This window comes from Halichoerus grypus, chromosome 5 (genome assembly GCF_964656455.1).
Source record: "Halichoerus grypus chromosome 5, mHalGry1.hap1.1, whole genome shotgun sequence".
NCBI lineage: Eukaryota > Metazoa > Chordata > Mammalia > Carnivora > Phocidae > Halichoerus > Halichoerus grypus.
Window position 1 is genome coordinate 20,708,628 of NC_135716.1, and position 17,612 is coordinate 20,726,239.

Sequence of the window (17,612 nt, forward strand, 5' to 3'; positions counted from 1 at the left end):
GCTATGATATCATTCAAAATAGAAGGAGAGAAAAAGCTTCCAGGACAAACAAAAACCAAAAGAATTTGTGATCACCAAACCAATCCTACAAGAAATATTAAAAGGGATCCTTTATGTGAAGAGAGAGCCCAAAAGTAACATAGAACAGAAAGGAACAAAGACAATATACAGAAACAATGACTTTACAGGTAACGCAATGGCACTAAATTCATATCTTTCAATAATTACTCTGAATGTAAATGGGCTAAATGCCCCAATCAAAAGACACAGGTTATCAGATTGGATAAAAAAGCAAAACCCATCAATATGCTGTCTGCAAGAGACTGATTTTAGACTGAAAGACACCTCCAGATTGAAAGTGGGGGGGGGGGCGGAAAGCCATTTATCATGTTAATGGACATCAAAAGAAAGTTGGGGTGGCAATCATTATATCAGACAAATTAGATTTTAAACCAAACACTGTAATAAGAGATGAGGAAGGATGCTGTAGCATGATTAAGTGTCTATCCAACAAGAAGATCTAACAATTGTAAATATTTATGCCCCTAACATGGGAGCAGCCAATTATATAAGCCAATTAATAACAAAATCAAAGAAACGCATCAATAATAATATAATAGTAGGGAACTTTAACACCCCCCTCACTGCAATGGACAGATCATCTAAGCACAAGATCAACAAGGAAATAAGGACTTTGAATGACACACAGACCAGATGGACTTCACAGATATATTCAGAACATTCCATCCTAAAGCAACAGAATACACATTCTTCTCGAGTGCACATGGAACATTCTCCAGAATAGATCACATACTGGGTCACAAATCAGGTCTCAACCAGTACCACAATGCTTTCAAACTAGAACTTAATCACAACAGGAAATTTGGAAAGAAGTCAAATACATGGAGGGCTAAAGAGCACCTTACTAAAGAATGAATGGGTCAATTGGGAAATTTAAAAAGAATTTAAAAAATTCATAGAAACAAATAAAAATGAAAACACAACTGTTCAAACCATGCATCCAAAGAAAGCTGGGGTGGCAATCATTATTTGGACAAATTCAATTTTAAACATTGGAAAGAACTCAAATACATGGAGGCTAAAGAAAATCCTACTAAAGAATGAATAAGTCAACCAGGAAATTAAAGAAGAATTGAAAAAATTCATGGAAACAAATGAAAATAAAAACACAACTGTTCAAAATCTTTGGGATGCAGCAAAGGTGGTCCTTAGAGGAAAATATATAGTAATACAAGCCTTTCTCAAGAAACAAGAAAGGTCTCAAATACACAATCTAACCTTACACCAAAAGGAGCTAAAGAAAGAACAGCAAATAAAGCCTAAACCCAGCAGGAAAAGAGAAATAATAAAGATTAGTGCAGAAATCATGAAATAGAAACCGAAAGAATACTAGAACAGATTGACGAAACTAGGAGCTGGTTTTTTGAAAGAATTAATAAGATTGATAAACCCCTAGCCAGACATATCAAAAAGAAAGGAGAAAGGACCCAAATAAATAAAATCATGAATGAAAGAGGACAGATCACAAATAACAATGAAGAAATACAAACAATCTTAAGAACATATTATGAGCAACTATGTGCCAACAAATTAGGCAATATGGAAGTAATGGATGCATTCCTAGAGACGTATAAACTACCAAAACTGAAACAGGAAGAAATAGAAAACCTGAACATACCCATAACCAGCAAGGAAATTGAAACAGTAATCAAAAATCCCCCCAAAAAACAAGAGTCCAAGGTCAGATGGTTTCTCAGGGGAATTCTACCAAACATTTAAAGAAGAATTAATACCTATTCTTCTGAAGCTGTTTCAAAAAATAGAAATGGAATGAAAACTTCCAAACTCTTTCTATGAGGCCAGCATTACCTTGATCCCAAAACAAGACAAAGACCCCATCAAAAAGGAGAATTACAGAACAATATCCTTGATGAACATGGATGTAAAAATTCTCACCAAAACACCAGCCAATAGGAACCAACAGTACAATGAAAGGATTATTCACCATGACCAAGTGGGATTTATTCCTGGGCTGCAAGAGTGATTCAACATCCACAAATCAATCAATGTGATACACTACATAAATAAAAAAAAGGACAAAAACCATATGATCCTCTCAATAGATGCAGAAAAACATTTGAAAAAGTACAGCATCCTTTCATTAAAACTCTTCACAGTGTAGGGATAGAGGGAACATACCTCAATATCATAAAAGTCATATATGATAAGCCCACAGCAAATATCATTCTCAATGGGGAAACACTGAGAGCTTTTCCCCTAAGGTCAGGAACATGGCAGGGATGTCCACTGTCACCATTGCTGTTCAACATAGTATTGGAAGTCCTAGCCTCAGTAATCAGACAACCAAAAGAAAAAAAGGCATCCGAATTGGCAAAGAAGTCAAACTCTCACTCTTAGTAGATGACATGATACTCTATGTGGAAAACCCTAAAGACTCCACCCCCAAATTGCTAGAACTCATAGAGGAATTCAGCACAATGGCAGGATATAAAATCAATGCACAGAAATCAGTTGCATTTCTACACACTAAAAATGAAACAGAAGAAAGAGAAATTAAGGAGTCAATCCCATTTACACTTGCACCCAAAATCATAAGATACCTAAGAATAAATCTAATCAAAGAGGCAAAGGATCTGTACTCAGAAAACTATAGAACACTCATGAAAGAAATTGAGGAAGACACAAAGAAATGGAAAAATGTTCTATGCTCACAGATTGGAAGAACAAATATTGTTAAAATGTCTATGCTACATAGAGCAATCTATATATTCAATGCAATCCCTATCAAAATACCATCAACATTTTTCACAGAGCTGGAAAAAATTATCCTAAAATTTGTATGGAACCAGAAAAGACCCCAAATAGCCAAAGGAATGTTAAAGAAGAAAACCAAAACTGGTAGCATCACAATCCCTGACTTCAAGCTGTATTACAAGCTGTAATCATCTAGACAGTATGGTACTGGCACAAAAACAGACACATAGATCAATAGAACAGAATGGAGAGCCCAGAAATGGACCCACAACTCTATGGTCAACTAATCTTCGACAAAGCAGGAAAGAACATCCAGTGGAAACAAGACAGTCTCTTCAATAAATGGTGCTGGGAAAATTGGACAGCCACATGCAGAAGAATGAAACTGGACCATTTCCTTACACCATACACAAAAATAGACTCAAAATGGATGGAAGACCTAAATGTGAGACAGGAATCCATCAAAATCCTAGAGGAAAACACAGGCAGCAACTTCTGTGACCTCGGCTACAGTAATTTCTTGCTAGACACATCTACAAAGGCAAGGGAAGCAAGGTCAAAAATGAATTATCAGGACTTCATCAAGATAAAAAGCTTTTGCACAGTAAAGGAAACAGTCGACAAAAACCAGAAGACAGCCAGCAGAATGGAGAAGATATTTCCAAATGATGTATCAGATAAAGGGCTAGTATCCAAAGTCTATAAAGAACTTATTAAACTCAACACCCAAAGAACAAATGGTCCAATCAAGAAATGGGCAAAAGACAAGAACAGACATTTCTGCAAAGAAGACATCCAAATGGCCAACAGACACATGAAAAAATGTTCAACATCCCTCAGCATCAGGGAAATACAAATCAAAACCACAATGAGATACCACCTCACATCAGTCAGAATGGCTAAAATTAACAAGCCAGGAAACGACAGATGTTGGTGAAGAGGAGGAGAAAGGGTAACCCTAGTACACTGTTGGTGGAATGCAAGCTGGTGCAGCCACTCTGGAAAACAGTATGGAAGTTCCTCAAAACATTGAAAATAGAGCTACCCTATGACCCAGCAATTGCACTACTGGGTATTTACTCCAAAGATACAAATGTAGAGATCCAGAGGCGCACCTGCACCCCAATGTTCATAGCAGCAATGTCCGCAATAGCCAACCTATGGAAAGAGCCCAGATGTCCATCGAGAGATGAATGGATAAAGAAGATGTGGTGTATATATACAATGGTATACTACTCAGCCATCAAAAAAAAAAAGAAGAAGAAGAAGAAATCTTGCCATTTGCAATGACGTGAATGGAACTACAGGGTATAATGCTAAGCAAAATAAGTCAATCAGAGAAAAACAATTATCATATTATCTCACTCATACATAGAATTTAAGAAACAAAACAGAAGGTCATAGGGGAAGAGAGGAAAAAAATAAAACAAGACAAAATCAAAGGGGGAGACAAACCATAAGAGACTCTTATCATAGGAAACAAACTGAGGGCTGCTGGAGGAGAGGGGTAGGGAGATGGGGTAACTGGGTGATGGACATTAAGGAGGGCACTTGGTATTATATAAGACTGATGAATCACTGACCTCTACCTCTGAAACCAATACATTATATGTTAATTAATTGAATTTAAATAAAATAAAAATAAATCATGGTTAAAAAAATAAAGTATGATCACAAATTCTTAGACATTCTCTTCAAAAAAAAAAAAAGAGCCTGATTCTCCTCCTCTTAAGTGAAGGCTGGACCAAGGAGCTCACTTCCAACAAGCAGAATAGGCAGAAGTGATGATCTGTGATTTTCGAGACCAGGACACAAAAGACATGTGGCCTCTCCTGACTTTCCTGAATCACTCACTCCCCAGGGAAGCCAGCTGTCATTTTGTGAGGAAGAACACAGTAGTCTCATGAAGATGTCCACGTTACAAGCCACTGAGGCCTCCCGCCCATAGCCAGCTCTAACTTGCCAGTTGTGTGAGGAAGCCACAGTGGAAGCAAGTCCTCTACCCTCAGTCAAGCTTTTGGATGATGGCAGCCCTGGCCAACATCTTGATGGCAACCTCATGAGAGTCTCCGAGCTGGAACCACCCAGATTAAGTTGCTCTCAGATTCCCTGAACCACAGAAATTCTGTGAGATGATAAATTATTTTAAGCCACTAGTTTTGGGGGGTTAATTTGCTAGATAGACAACTGATCCTCAAAAAGCCCGAGACAGATACATTGTTACCCATTTTATAGATGAGCAAATCAAGAGCAGAGAGGTTACTTCATTTCAATTCACCCAGCTGGTTTGTGGTGAGAGGCAGATTTCAAACTCAGATCTATAGTTTTCAGGGTCCAGGGTATTCCTGCTTCATCACTGTGCCTCCAAAGGCAAAGTCAACAATACATATATCACATGGAAGGCAGCACCATAAGGACCCAGTGCCTCTGGGAGGCTTTGTGGTTGGGTCTGTTTGCTTCCTGAGACCAGCCCAGGGAATGAGAAAGAAGGATCCCCCGCCCACCCCACCCCCCCACACACATCAACCCAAGAATCCATACAACCCAAGAAGGTTGTAGGAGGAAGGCAGAGATCACTCAAACATACACTGCATGACTTAAGACACCCAACAAATACTACACCATTAGCACTTAAAACCATGGGGGCAAAAATGAGCTGATAATATCCCTTGCTCTCATAAGATCCACATTTACAGCTTTTAGGATTCCCGAACAAAATCAGACCTCCCAGAACTAACTTGTAAATGCCAAATTTTTCTCTAACAGTTCCCACAGGCTGGAGAAAGCAAGTAGCAGGCAAATCTGGGGCTGTACTCTGCGGATGCTTGCCTGATCTCACAAAGCACAGCTTGGGTGTGCTACATTCCTTCTCTCCCAGGTGCAATCTAAATCATCTCCTCTGTCCCATTTTTCTTTAACTTCTTTGAGTTTGGCAGACATTAGGATTGAGCCCTAGATCATGCCTTCGGGTTTATGAGGACAGTAATCTGTCATCAGCCCCTGCCGTGCCTTTTATCGGGCTCCGGCTGCACAAATTCCCCTGACTCTTACTTTCTGACAACTGATGGACTTTTCTCATCTCTAACCACGAAGGCTCAACTCCATTCTTTTCTTTTGCGACAACACAATATGCTACTTTTTTCTGCCCCTGGGAAAAGAAAAAAAGCATAGAGCTGGCTTCCTAAAAAGAAAAGGTTGTAGAAGTTTTATCATATTACTTTCCACCCTTCAAGGAGAGAGGCACGGGGAGTGGGCAGGATGGGGGGGAGGGGAATGCTTCTTTGGGTCCACACCTGATATCAATGTATCCAGCTCCATGTTTTGATTTTGGTCTGCCGCCCTCCAAAACTGCGTAGAGCAGAAATACAATTGTGCAAAATTAGAATTGCAGCATAGTACAGTAGGGAAACACGTGGCCTCCAGAGCCGGAATGCACAGTTTTAAAGTACTTAGAAGAATTTCTGGCAAATCGTAACCACTCCATAATGTTAGATTCATATAGATAGGTTACATCTATTGAACAGACTCCCATTTCTTTAGAGACCTACCTCTACGCTCAGATGGGAGTTCTAATTTCCTCATTTAATCCTCAAAAAAAAAAAAAAACCAGCATATTAATGTATTAGAGTCCAAAAGAAAATGTTTGGAACAGTCTCGCCATCTCCCACATTCAGAACTAGGAATTTATTTTAAAGGCAGAATGTTTTGAATATGCAGACACCTGCATAAAGTCTTTCCTTGTAGTCTTTCCTTTATATTCTCTAAGTTCGACACGCTAGGGATTACTAGACAGGACTGTATACATACAATTACATGCCTTGTATTTCAAGGGACAACGTAAAGTATTTTCAAGCAAAAAGCTGCCCATTCCTGATTTTTATTCTATATTGTTACTTGAGAATCTAACCCTATCTAAGTGCTGGCTCCCTTTGTTAAATTTATTGTGCATTAGGTGTGACTTCACTAGTAAACTAACTTCCTATGTCCCATGCCTGAAGTTCTGTAACAAACTGTGACACATTTTCTTTCTTAGCTCTGCATATACAGCCATGGGGGTGGGGGGTGGGGAGGGTGTTGCAAATGTCATTTTTTTCCAGAACTGGTTGAAAACAGAAGTGTAGAGTCAGCAATAGGTCTTTGGTAATAATCATTTCCACAAAGCACTCAACACTGTGCAAAGCACCTTGGCTACATGTTTTTAAAAGGTTTATTTATTTTAGAGAGGGAAAGGGGAGAAAGGGAGAGAGAGAATCCCAAACAGACTCCCTGCCAAGCACAGAGCCTAACCCCATGACCCTGAGATCATGACCTGAGCCAAAATCAAGACTCCAATGCTTACCCGACTAAGTCATCCAGGTGCCCCAGACCTTGGCTACCTTTTTTCATTGATTCTACCCAGTGTAGCTCATGCTGCAGACTCAGGAACCAGCTCTGATGACTCCTCCCATCTTTTTCACACCCACAGAAAATGAAAATTCAGTGATGACTTTTGAGTATAAGAACAGTGCTTTGTCAAGTCCACTGATCCCTGAGGCAAGTGGGACCTGGATTCCTTAGAATTATATTTTTATTACTCAAGTGGATTAGTTAAACCCACTCTACTTCTAACACCTGCCTTCTTATGACACACACACATAGACACCTGAATGGGTGTCTCCTTCTTAACAACAATGGCCAAATTTACCTTTCTGCAAAGCCTAGCTTCTACTGTTTTCTAGTCTAGCATGAATTAAAATCACTGGAGAACTCATTGCACCACAGATTGCTGGGTCCTACCCCTCTGGCTTCTGATTCAGTAAGTCTGGTTGGGACCCATGAACATTAACTTTTAACCAGCTCCCAGGTAATACTCATACTGTGGGTCCAGGACCCAGACTTTAGGAACAACTGCTCTAGTTTACAAAAGATGCTACAGGATTCTGGTCTTTGTGGGTTGAGTTGTGTCTCCAAAATAAATGTGCAGAATTCCTAACCCTACATATTTATGAATGTGACCTTATCTGGAAATTCAAATTAAGGTGAAGTAATACTGGGTTAGGGTGATCCCTGAATCTAATGACTGGTGTCCTTATGGGGAAGAGAGATTTAAAATCAGAGACATCTCATGAGGAACAAGACCATGTGATGATGAAGGCAAAGATCAGAGTAATGTAGCAACACACCCTGAAGATTGCCAGCAACCACTAGAAACCAGGAAGAAGCAAGAGGGGATTCTTCCCTAGAGACTTCAGAGGAAGTATGGCCTTGCCAACACTTTGATTTCAGACTTCTAGCCTCCAGGATGTGAAAGGATAAATTTCTTTTGTTTTAAGCCACCCAGCTGGTGGCACCCTGCTATGGCAACCATAGGAGACTAATACACAGCCATTGTGGAGATTGAGTAATTAACCCAATTTTTCAACCTTCCCTGCACACATCCTTGCCACGATATAGTATATTTCCTCATTCCTTGACTATTAGATTGGCCATGTGACTTACACTGACAAATGACAAAGGGGAAGAAGTGAACACGCCCCAGCTCTGAGCCAGGCCTTAAAAGTCTTGCATACTGGGGTGCCTGGGTGACTCAGTGGGTTAAGCAGCTGATTCTTGATTTTGGCTCAGGTCATGGTCTCAGGGTGGTGAGAATGAGTCCCGCATTGGGCTCCCTGCTCAATGGGGAGTCTGTTTGTGATTCTCTCTCTCCCTCTCTCTCTGACTTTCCCCCACCCCTCCTGTGCAAGCGTGTTCTCTAAAATAAAAATAAATCTTAAAAAAAAAAGTCTCACATGCTTCCTTTTGCCCTCTTATTCCTCTGCCATCACTATGAGAATGGCTGTTCCTCCCATAGCCCCTTCAGCCTAAGGTAGAGCTACCCCAACCTATCCACGAACCTGAAGCAGGGACACCTGCCCCAGCCTCTTCCACTTAAGGTTAAGCCACCAAACCAAGCCAAGCCTGAAGCAACAGAAACCTTCCCAGCCCACCACCCCAGGCCCCCTAAAAAAAGCCTTGGTCTAGACATTGTTCTGCCATACTGTGACCTGGGCATGCTTTTTCTCTGCCCCAATTGTGAATGAGAAGGCTCAGATGAACTTGTCTCTAAGTCATTTTTGAATTGATTCCAGGTGTAGAAATATCTACCTCTACCAGCATGGAACATTAAAACAAACAAAAACAAAATACTAACTTGAAGTTTCATTGGGGAGAATGTAGACCTAATCACGACTGGGTAGTTTATTCATGTGCTCCTTCAATCAGTCATCATTTATAAACATGTGATATATGTATTATGTACTTATTACGTGGCAAACAGTACTAGTGGCCTGAACATAAAAGGCGAGCAAAACCAGGGTCCACCCTTGTCCTCATGGAGCCAGTGGTAACACTCACATTATTTAAATGAAACCCAGGTCTGAGTCCTCCAGCAGGGTAGCAGAGGGAGTGGAGAGGAAGCCCACATTCAAGGGGTATGTTGCAAGAAGCCTTGACAAGACTCAGTGACAGGTTGGGCGCCTGGGTGGCTCAGTCGTTAAGCGTCTGCCTTCGGCTCAGGTCGTGATCCCGGGGTCCTGGGATCGAGCCCCACATCGGGCTCCCTGCACCGCGGGGAAGCCTGCTTCTCCCTCTCCCACTCCCCCTGCTTGTGTTCCCTCTCTCGCTATGTCTCTCTCTGTCAAATAAATAAATAAAATCTTTAAAAAAAAAAAAAAAAAAAAAAGACTCAGTGACAGGTTAATGAAACACGTAACAGAGTGGAATGCCAAATATCTCTTCTCACCCAGGCATTTTGGTCTCTATCCCCTTAATAAGATTGCTCAATAGAAGCTTCAGATTAGAATCTCTTGAAGTACTTGAAAAACTTGAAAAAAGAAAAAAAAAATGCTAGGGGTGGGAGTCCTACCTCCAGAAATTCTGATTTACTTTGTCAGCATTAAAATCATTATTTTTTAAGTGTCCCCACCCACAAAAATAGGTCTAGAATAGCTGTCTGCTGTGAACAGGATACATCCTGTATGAATTTCTATTGCTGCATAAAAACTAAACAAATTAATAGAAAATAAGCAAATTTAGCAGGTTAAAACAATATTGATTTACTGGCTCACAGTTCTGTAACTCAGAGGAATGTGTGGGCTCACTTGTGTTCTCTGTTCAGGTTTTACAAGACCTAATCAAGGTGTCAGGTGGGTTGAACGCTTATCTGAAGTCTCTGGGGAAGAATCCATTTCCAGGCTCAAATTGTTAGCAGCATCCAGTTCCTTATAGCTACAGGACTGAGGTCCCCTTTCCCTTGCTGGCTGACTGCCAGGGGCTGCCCGTATCCCTACTCACAGGCCTTTCTCTTCAAAGCAGTAACCTGTGTGTTGAGTCTTCTTCATGCCTAGAATCTCTTCGAATTCCTCTTCTGCCCTCCCCTTTTGCTACCAATAGGAGAAAATTCTTTCTTGATTGATTATATTGGGCCCACCTGGATAGTCTTCCATTTTTACAGTCAACTGTGCCTTTTAACATAATACAATCACAGGAAGAATGACTCATTACATTCACAGGTTCAGGGGATTCTGGTATGGAATCTTGAGGGCGATTTCTAGAAATTCAGCCTACTATGTATTACAATCATCTAGGTAAGTGCCTGGCACTTAGTAGGTCCTCAAAGCATACTTGTTAAATGGAATGGAATCAACTGTGACTTTACTGTGGCAAAGAAAGAGAACGCATAGATAATCAAAGAGTGGCTGATAAATGGGTCATTTGTCATGCTTACTTGAATCTAAGCATATATTACTTTTTAAAACTTTTTATTGAAGTATCTTTTTCACACACACACATACACCCTTCCACAAATCAGATACATATGGCTCAATACCTTTTCACAAACAATATATATATGTGTAAACAGCATGCAGCTCAAGAATCACAACATCCCAGCATCCCAGATGCCCTCATGGGGTTTCCTTCCACTTACTAACCATTCCCTGCACTTACATTCCCCCCTTCATACACTTAGAGGAACCCCTATCCTGACTTATAACGCCATAGATTCATCTTGTCTGGTTTTTGAATTTAATATAAATGGAATCACACATTATGTAGTTCTTTTTGTCTGGCTTTTTTTGTTCAACATTCTGCCTGTGTGTTGTGATAGATAACCCCCCATGATAACCCCCAATGATCCAACCTCCTAATATTCATGGCCTCCCTTTGAGTAACTTGCATCTAACTAATAGAATATGACAATATTGAGTGGATGGCACTTCTATGATTAGGTAACAAAAGGTTGTGACTCCCCTCTTGCTAGTAAACTCCATTTAGCCTTAGCTTGTGTGCTTTGATGAAGCAGGCTGCCATGTTGCACAGGCTCTTGCGGAAAAGTACTAAGGATGATCTCTGGCCAATAGCCAACAAAGAACTGAGGCCCTCCGTCCAACAGCCTGTGAGGAAGTGAATTCTGCCAACTACCACTCAAACTTGGAAGCTTATCTTTCCCAAGTTGAAACTTCAGATGACTTTGGCCCACCAACACCTTCATCGCAGCCTGTAAAGGACCATGAAGCAGAAATCCCAGCTAAGCTGTGCCCAAATCTCTGTCCCACAGAAGCTGAGATAATAAATGGGTGTTAATTTAAGCCTCAATTTTGGGGTGATTTGTCACCATCAAATTTGTTGTTGTATGCAGTTGTAATTCATTTTCATTACTTTATAGAAGGATTTGGTAAAACTTTTTTCTGTAAGGGAAAGACAGGAAATATTTTAGGTGTTCCAGGCCAAAAAGCAAAACTGAAGCTATTATGTAGGTGCTTCTATATAATTTTCACATGTCACCAGATATTCTTTTTCCCCCCCAACCATTTAAACATGTAAAAACCATTTTTGCTCATGAACAAGACAGAGAGAGGTAGCAGGCCATATTTGGCCCATAGGCCATAGTTTGCTAACCCCTGCGATATGGGATGGTTTGTTTATACCACAATGCATTAACTGTTTCCAGTTTGTAGCTATTACAAATAATGTAGCCATGAACATTCCTGTATATGTCTTTTGGAGATGTGTAGGCCTATCTGCCTGACACACACAAGTGGAACTGCTGGGTCACAGGATAAGCATATATTTAGCTTAATATGCCAAATGGTTTTCCAGAGTGTTTGTATCAATTTGCACAACACCGGCAGTATTTATGAGTCCTTACTGCCCCACAGTCTTGCCAAGAGTTGCTATTTTCTGTCTTTTCCTTTTGGCCATTCTAGTGAGAACTCTTTCGTCCTATCCCCCAGGTGATCAGCCAGAATTGAAAGCCCCAGCTTAACTTCTGCTTATCCTTTATTAGGTTAAGCCATGTGATACTGCTCTATTTCTAGGTTTAAAAAAAAAATCAATATTGGCTATTTCTTATGGTTAAACTAGTACTTCCTTCACATCTTACTTACATTTATACTAAAAATGAAACTCAAACTAGAATGCACATCAACTGGGAAAAATCTTAAAGATTTGAGCTGAAATAATGTTTTTAAATGAAAAAAAAATTTCAGTGACTTTTACATTTTAGTATCATCCAGATCCTTAAAAGATTGAAAACAGATCAATGGTTTTCATCTTCCTTGAACATGAGAATCACCTGTGGGTTTTTAAAACTTAAATGTCCCTATCCAAATACTCAGAAATCCAGATTCTGTGAGATTAAGGTGAGGCTTAAGAATGTGTGTTTGTCAAAGGCTAGTGCACAGACAAGGCCGAGAATCATCGATATTTCTGGTCGCATGGCTTTCTTTTACAAATGTTCTATCTAAGGAAAGACTTACATGAGAGGGGAGAGAAAGCACCCGGATTTCAGTTCCTTCCAGAAATGCTTGGTTATTAATTAGGTTGGAAAAATTATTTTATCCATGGCAAATACTCATTGTGTTTCACTGAACAGGTCTCTGGCTACTATACCAAGGATGGAAGCCTTGGGTTTGATTTGCACACAGCTCTATGGACACACAGTTAAAGTATCACCGATGGCATTTAATAGTTACACACAGGTATTTTTAAAAGTACCCAGACACAGCCATATTACCCAATAGTAGGATTAGGCACATACTTAGTGACCAGAAAAACAGTGGCGCATGTACACACTCAAACAAATTATTTTTTTTTTAAATTATGACCGAGACAAAGAAAATCTAAGTAGTCATCTTTATGGGAAGAATCGAATCTTTGTGCTTCCTAATTTTCCAGAGTGGTTTTCAGAAATATACATATATTTTTTTGGAGGGGGGAGCTATATATATAGGCAAGGGGCTAGAAGAGCTGGGTGCTGACTGGAAGTGGCACCATTCGAATTTCCAAGCTCAAGGCCTTTAAAAGACTTACTACAGTCCTGAGTCAGATTTTTTCCCCAAGACCATCCCCTTACCTCTACCAGCCATAACTGCATCTGCATTTCCACGTTCAAGAAAAAAAAAAAAAAGAGGTCTGGGAACTTCATTTTTATCAATATTTACCAGCTCTGGACTTCTACTGCCCTCCACGTGTTTCTTTCTCCTGTCTGCTTACAGCACCCCCAACGCCTGGAGTTAGGACACAGGGTCAGAAGTTGAAAGAACACGAATTCTTAGGCGTTGTTAATTATTAGGCCCCATCACAGACCGCCAATGGGCTTCCAGGCCAAACAAGCCGAAAGCCTCCCAGCAGGGAAGCAAGACAGCCTTCCATCATCAGACATCCTCAGGTGGGATCCCGGTTCCTAAATTTGGTTCCTAATAACCCCTTGAGGATGATGCCTGTTGGGGATTTTTAAGCCATCCCCTACCCCATGTTAAGTGTTTATCCACCTGCACCACTTGGAGGATCAGACGACCAGCTATATCACTTGGCGGGATTCTGCAGAACCCCGAGTATCCCAGGGCGCAAAGGAACAACTTTTAACCGCACCCTGTGCAGCGGCTCTCTGGCCCAGGTGGGGAACTACAGCCAGCTGGTGGCTCTGCTCTCCTCACTAAATAGTTAGCCAAGCAGGCCGGCGAACAAGCCCAGAAGATCCCACCACAGACACCTCCGCCTCCAGCCTTCCGCACGACCCCTGCCAGGTGCTTACCCACTTCCAATTGTCAGCGAAGAGCTCAATCTCGGGTCTCCATTCAGCGCCGAACGAAGCCCAGCGCATAGCATCCTGGGAAATGTAGTCCCGGCCACGTCCGGGGGTCGCCGGCTCCGCCCCTGAGACACCTCCCCCCACCCCAGGAGGGATTTTTCTGCCTCGGCCGGCTGCAGCTAGAGCTGCAGTCCGAGTGTGGAGACGGGGCAGTCCCCTGGGGAGGATTCGGGGTACCCTCCCGGGTCGGAGGGAAGTGAGGGAACTACACTTCCCAGGCTGCCCTGCGCGGAGCCGGAGCCTGCAGCCTCGCTTTGCGTGACCGCGGCAGGTTGGTCCTAGAGCAGATGAGCGCAGAATATTTAGGCGAAAGCGCGAGGAGGGGGGAGCGCGGGGCAGGAGGAGTATCTCGGCCGAGAAAATTATGCATGCGTTAGGGAAGCTCTGAGAGAATGGCTGTGGAAGGTAAGGGACGCTTGGGCATTTTAAGCTCCCTCTTAACCCGCGCACCCCAATACACACATCCCTGATGAATCTTGGGGAACGTGGGGAGGAGAGGAAAGAGGGTGGTGGCGAGCGGGCCCTTTCTTCCTACACCTCTTGGCACTCACCTGAGCCACGGAAGGCCAGTAGGCGCTTTCTTCAGTTGCTTTGGAAAGACATGTAGGTGCGCAGGACTTTGTGGTTGGAGGCGAAGAGTACCCCTAATGCGACACGGTGTACTGGAAATGGGGGGAAAGCCGGAGAGACCGGCATGAGGTCTCAGCCCGGAGGTGCCCCTTTCGCTATCCCCTTTAACCGGGGCCGGCTGGGTGGCCCGGGGGCTGGGGATGCTCGTTTTGCCCCCCACACGTGGGAGAGGACCCTGGCCAGGTGCGTCATCGGGACGCATGGTCTTCGATTGAGTCCAGGGCCCCTATCGTGCGCGCCCGGCGGCGGTGGCAGCAGATGTACTCAGAGGGTGGAGGTGTCCCTACACCTGTCTCTGTTTATACGACCATCCCGGGGTTAGCAAAGTTTATAGAAAAGAAATGGAATCAGCCAGGAATAAAAAAGAACAACCAGTCTTTTCCATGTGGGTGAATTCTTTTCTTCGAAGACCACCTTCCTCTTTTCTAGTATAATTATGGCCTCTGGCTTTGCAGTTTTGGCTCTACAATACTGTCTCCTCTGAACCTCCGGGATGAAAGCAGGGGCAGGAGGTTTGTGAGGGATCCCGAGCCTTCCTTTCAGATTCTCTTCCCTTGGAACACAGACTTTTTTTTGTGGAGGGTAGTTTATGGGGAGAAATATGTGGACCAGATGTGTTTGCGGTGTCAAATTAGAGGTCAAACTGTGCCTGAACGATAAAATGCGGTAATCATGGGACTGAAGGAGAGCCTACAGTTCCCCGCAGAGTTATCCTGAGTGTGGCTCAGGTAAGAGGGGAACTGGGGTAGGAAAAAGAGGGCATGCCTGCCAGTGCATCTGGCTCCTTGCCAAGGGGAAATGAGTCTGTTCCTTGTAGGCTAGAGGCAAGAGGGAACCACAAGGCTAGCTTCCCTCTCCCCTCCCTGCCCCAGGAGAGAGCAATTGAACTACTCTGACTCCTGCTCTCATTATAATTACTTAACCATCTGAAGTAGCAACAACCCAGTTCTTCTGCTCAGTACCTTAACTCAAAAAACTATTGCCTTTGGGCTGAGGTTCAGAGTGCCCCAGCTGGCTACTTTTAGTTATCTATATTATATTCACATCTATGGTTTTTATATTACATCTCTAACATACATGGCTTTGGAAAAAAAATAGCCAAAGATGTTTCTAAGTGTTCTGTACTGTGCAAACGTAATAATAAGGTGAGAATCTGGCTTTCTGCATCGTTACAGTTGATTATAAGTGAAACAAGACTTCAGATGAGCAAAAAAAGATAAAAAAGATAAAGTTCCTCCTGAGCTTCAGGCCAAGGTTAGGTTGACCTGCTGGCACCCCTTCTTGCCTCACCCTTCAGATGACCTTGGTTATTCTCTTTTTCTCTGCACTTTTCTGTGTTTCCAAGTGAGGGACACTCCCACTGGTTGCCAGTCCGCAGTGTATTTGAAAACAATTTCCTGTTCACTGTAAGAAGTATAAAATTAGTCCTATTTCTCGTCTGATGAGTTATTATACCAGCAAAGTCAGACCTTGCGAGAAAACAAGAGCTTTGGAATGAACTACACATAGACTGCAGAGACTTATTTTATTTTCTAGAGATTTTTTGGTTCAAGTGCTTGTCTAGTAAACAGGAGATCCCAAGTTTGAATCACAATGAGGTCTCAACTTGAGGACTGAAGGAAGTCATTTAAACTTCAGCTGCAAAGAGGATTCCCTAGCTCTGTTTTTGCAAAGGCAGTTTGCTCAGCCTAGTGGGCGCTTCTTGGCTACTCTCACTTGATCTTTCAAAAGGCTCAGGGAAAACTTCTCTTGCTCTGGGAGCCTGTCTCAACCCTTTGTTCCCTCTGCCTTCCCAGCTCTCTGCCCTGGTCTGTGGGAGGTGCCTTCTGCACTAAGCTTCCCTAGTACCTGTGCTTATACCTATTTTAACATTTCCATACTCAATCTCTCACTAGACTATAAGACAGTAACCCCTTCGGGGTTGGGACCTTGTACTTTTTGACTTTATATTCTCAGCCCATAGCACAGTACTTGACCCATAGTAGGTTCTCAGTAAATGCTTATGGAATGTATGGGAAATAAATTCATGGCCACTTTTGTAACTGACTCCATAAGTGTGCATGGGGCTTTCTTAGGAGCCCAAGTGCCATAAAATAAGGGACTTCTGAGAGATTTGAAGGTAAGGGAAATTTTTAAAGGAAGTGCCCCTCTCTTCAGTCTTTTGTCCTGATGCTCAAAGAATCTTCTAGAGCAGTGGTTCTCATCCAAGGGGTAACAGTCCTCCAAGTGTGTGATTGGGATATGTTGGGTCTGCTATTGGTATTTTTTTGTCCATGGGCAGGGATGCTATATGTCCCTCAGTGCATGGCCAACCCAAAACCAAGTAACAGCCAGTGTCCCTAGGTTCATTGAGAAACACTGATTCAGAGAAGGAATTTGGCCAGAGGAAGTGGAATAGGACGTGTTACTTAACATCTGAACTTTAGTTTCTGCATCTGGGGAAAAGGGCACACTACTGTTTACTTCCTAGGAAAGTTGGGAGGATTTAATAAAGGAGAGGGCTTATGGAGGGTGCTTCGAACATAGATCCTCAGTAAATGTTTTTTGTACTCCCATCCTTCTTAACAAAACAAAACAAAAAAAGAAAAGCTTTACTATTTGGCATGTTTTGTATCCTGAATTTTCACTTATTCGTACAAACCTAATTAGTAGCAAAGTAGAAGGTTTTTTTATCATGTGTAACCTGTTTAAGTAAGCTTGACCTTGTGTTAAGTGTAAAGTGCTAAAAGTAGTAAAAGTGTTAAGAATAGGGAGCTCATTCATTTTGCTGAACCCTTAGCCTTGAGTTTAAGATGATAAAGAGGTGCCCTTTGTTTTATGGCTACCCTGGGTTATGTTTTCTTCTCTGAATTTAATTACAGTATCTTGTTTCTATTCCTTAGCGTGGTGGCGACCCATGCCTCGCATTTACAGGCAGCTGGGCAGCTTAGGGTTATGCTTTCCAGCCATAGAGTACATGGTCTGCATTTAGGTTGGGATTATGTTTACATCCATTGTCTTTTTAAAAAAAAAAAAAGCATTGTATTTTAGTAAATTACCCTAAATAACTGGAAAAATTAGGGCCACTACAGAGAGG

The 17,612-nt window shown here is 42.1% G+C and overlaps 1 long non-coding RNA gene across 14 annotated transcripts in view; it reads right to left on the reverse strand.

Moving 5' to 3' along the window:
* LOC118553314 (uncharacterized) overlaps positions 1-14,711 on the reverse strand; it is a 257,392-nt gene extending 242,681 nt beyond the window's left edge. For 9 of the 14 annotated variants that reach the window (XR_013447725.1, XR_013447715.1, XR_013447723.1 and 6 more), the window contains exon 1: positions 13,850-14,276. This is a non-coding gene — a long non-coding RNA (uncharacterized LOC118553314). Of the gene's footprint in view, positions 1-13,849; positions 14,277-14,457 lie in introns of those variants that run through there. The other 5 variants (XR_013447726.1, XR_013447714.1, XR_013447728.1 and 2 more) reach the window with 5 other exon arrangements.
* Positions 14,712-17,612: the final 2,901 nt, after the last annotated feature.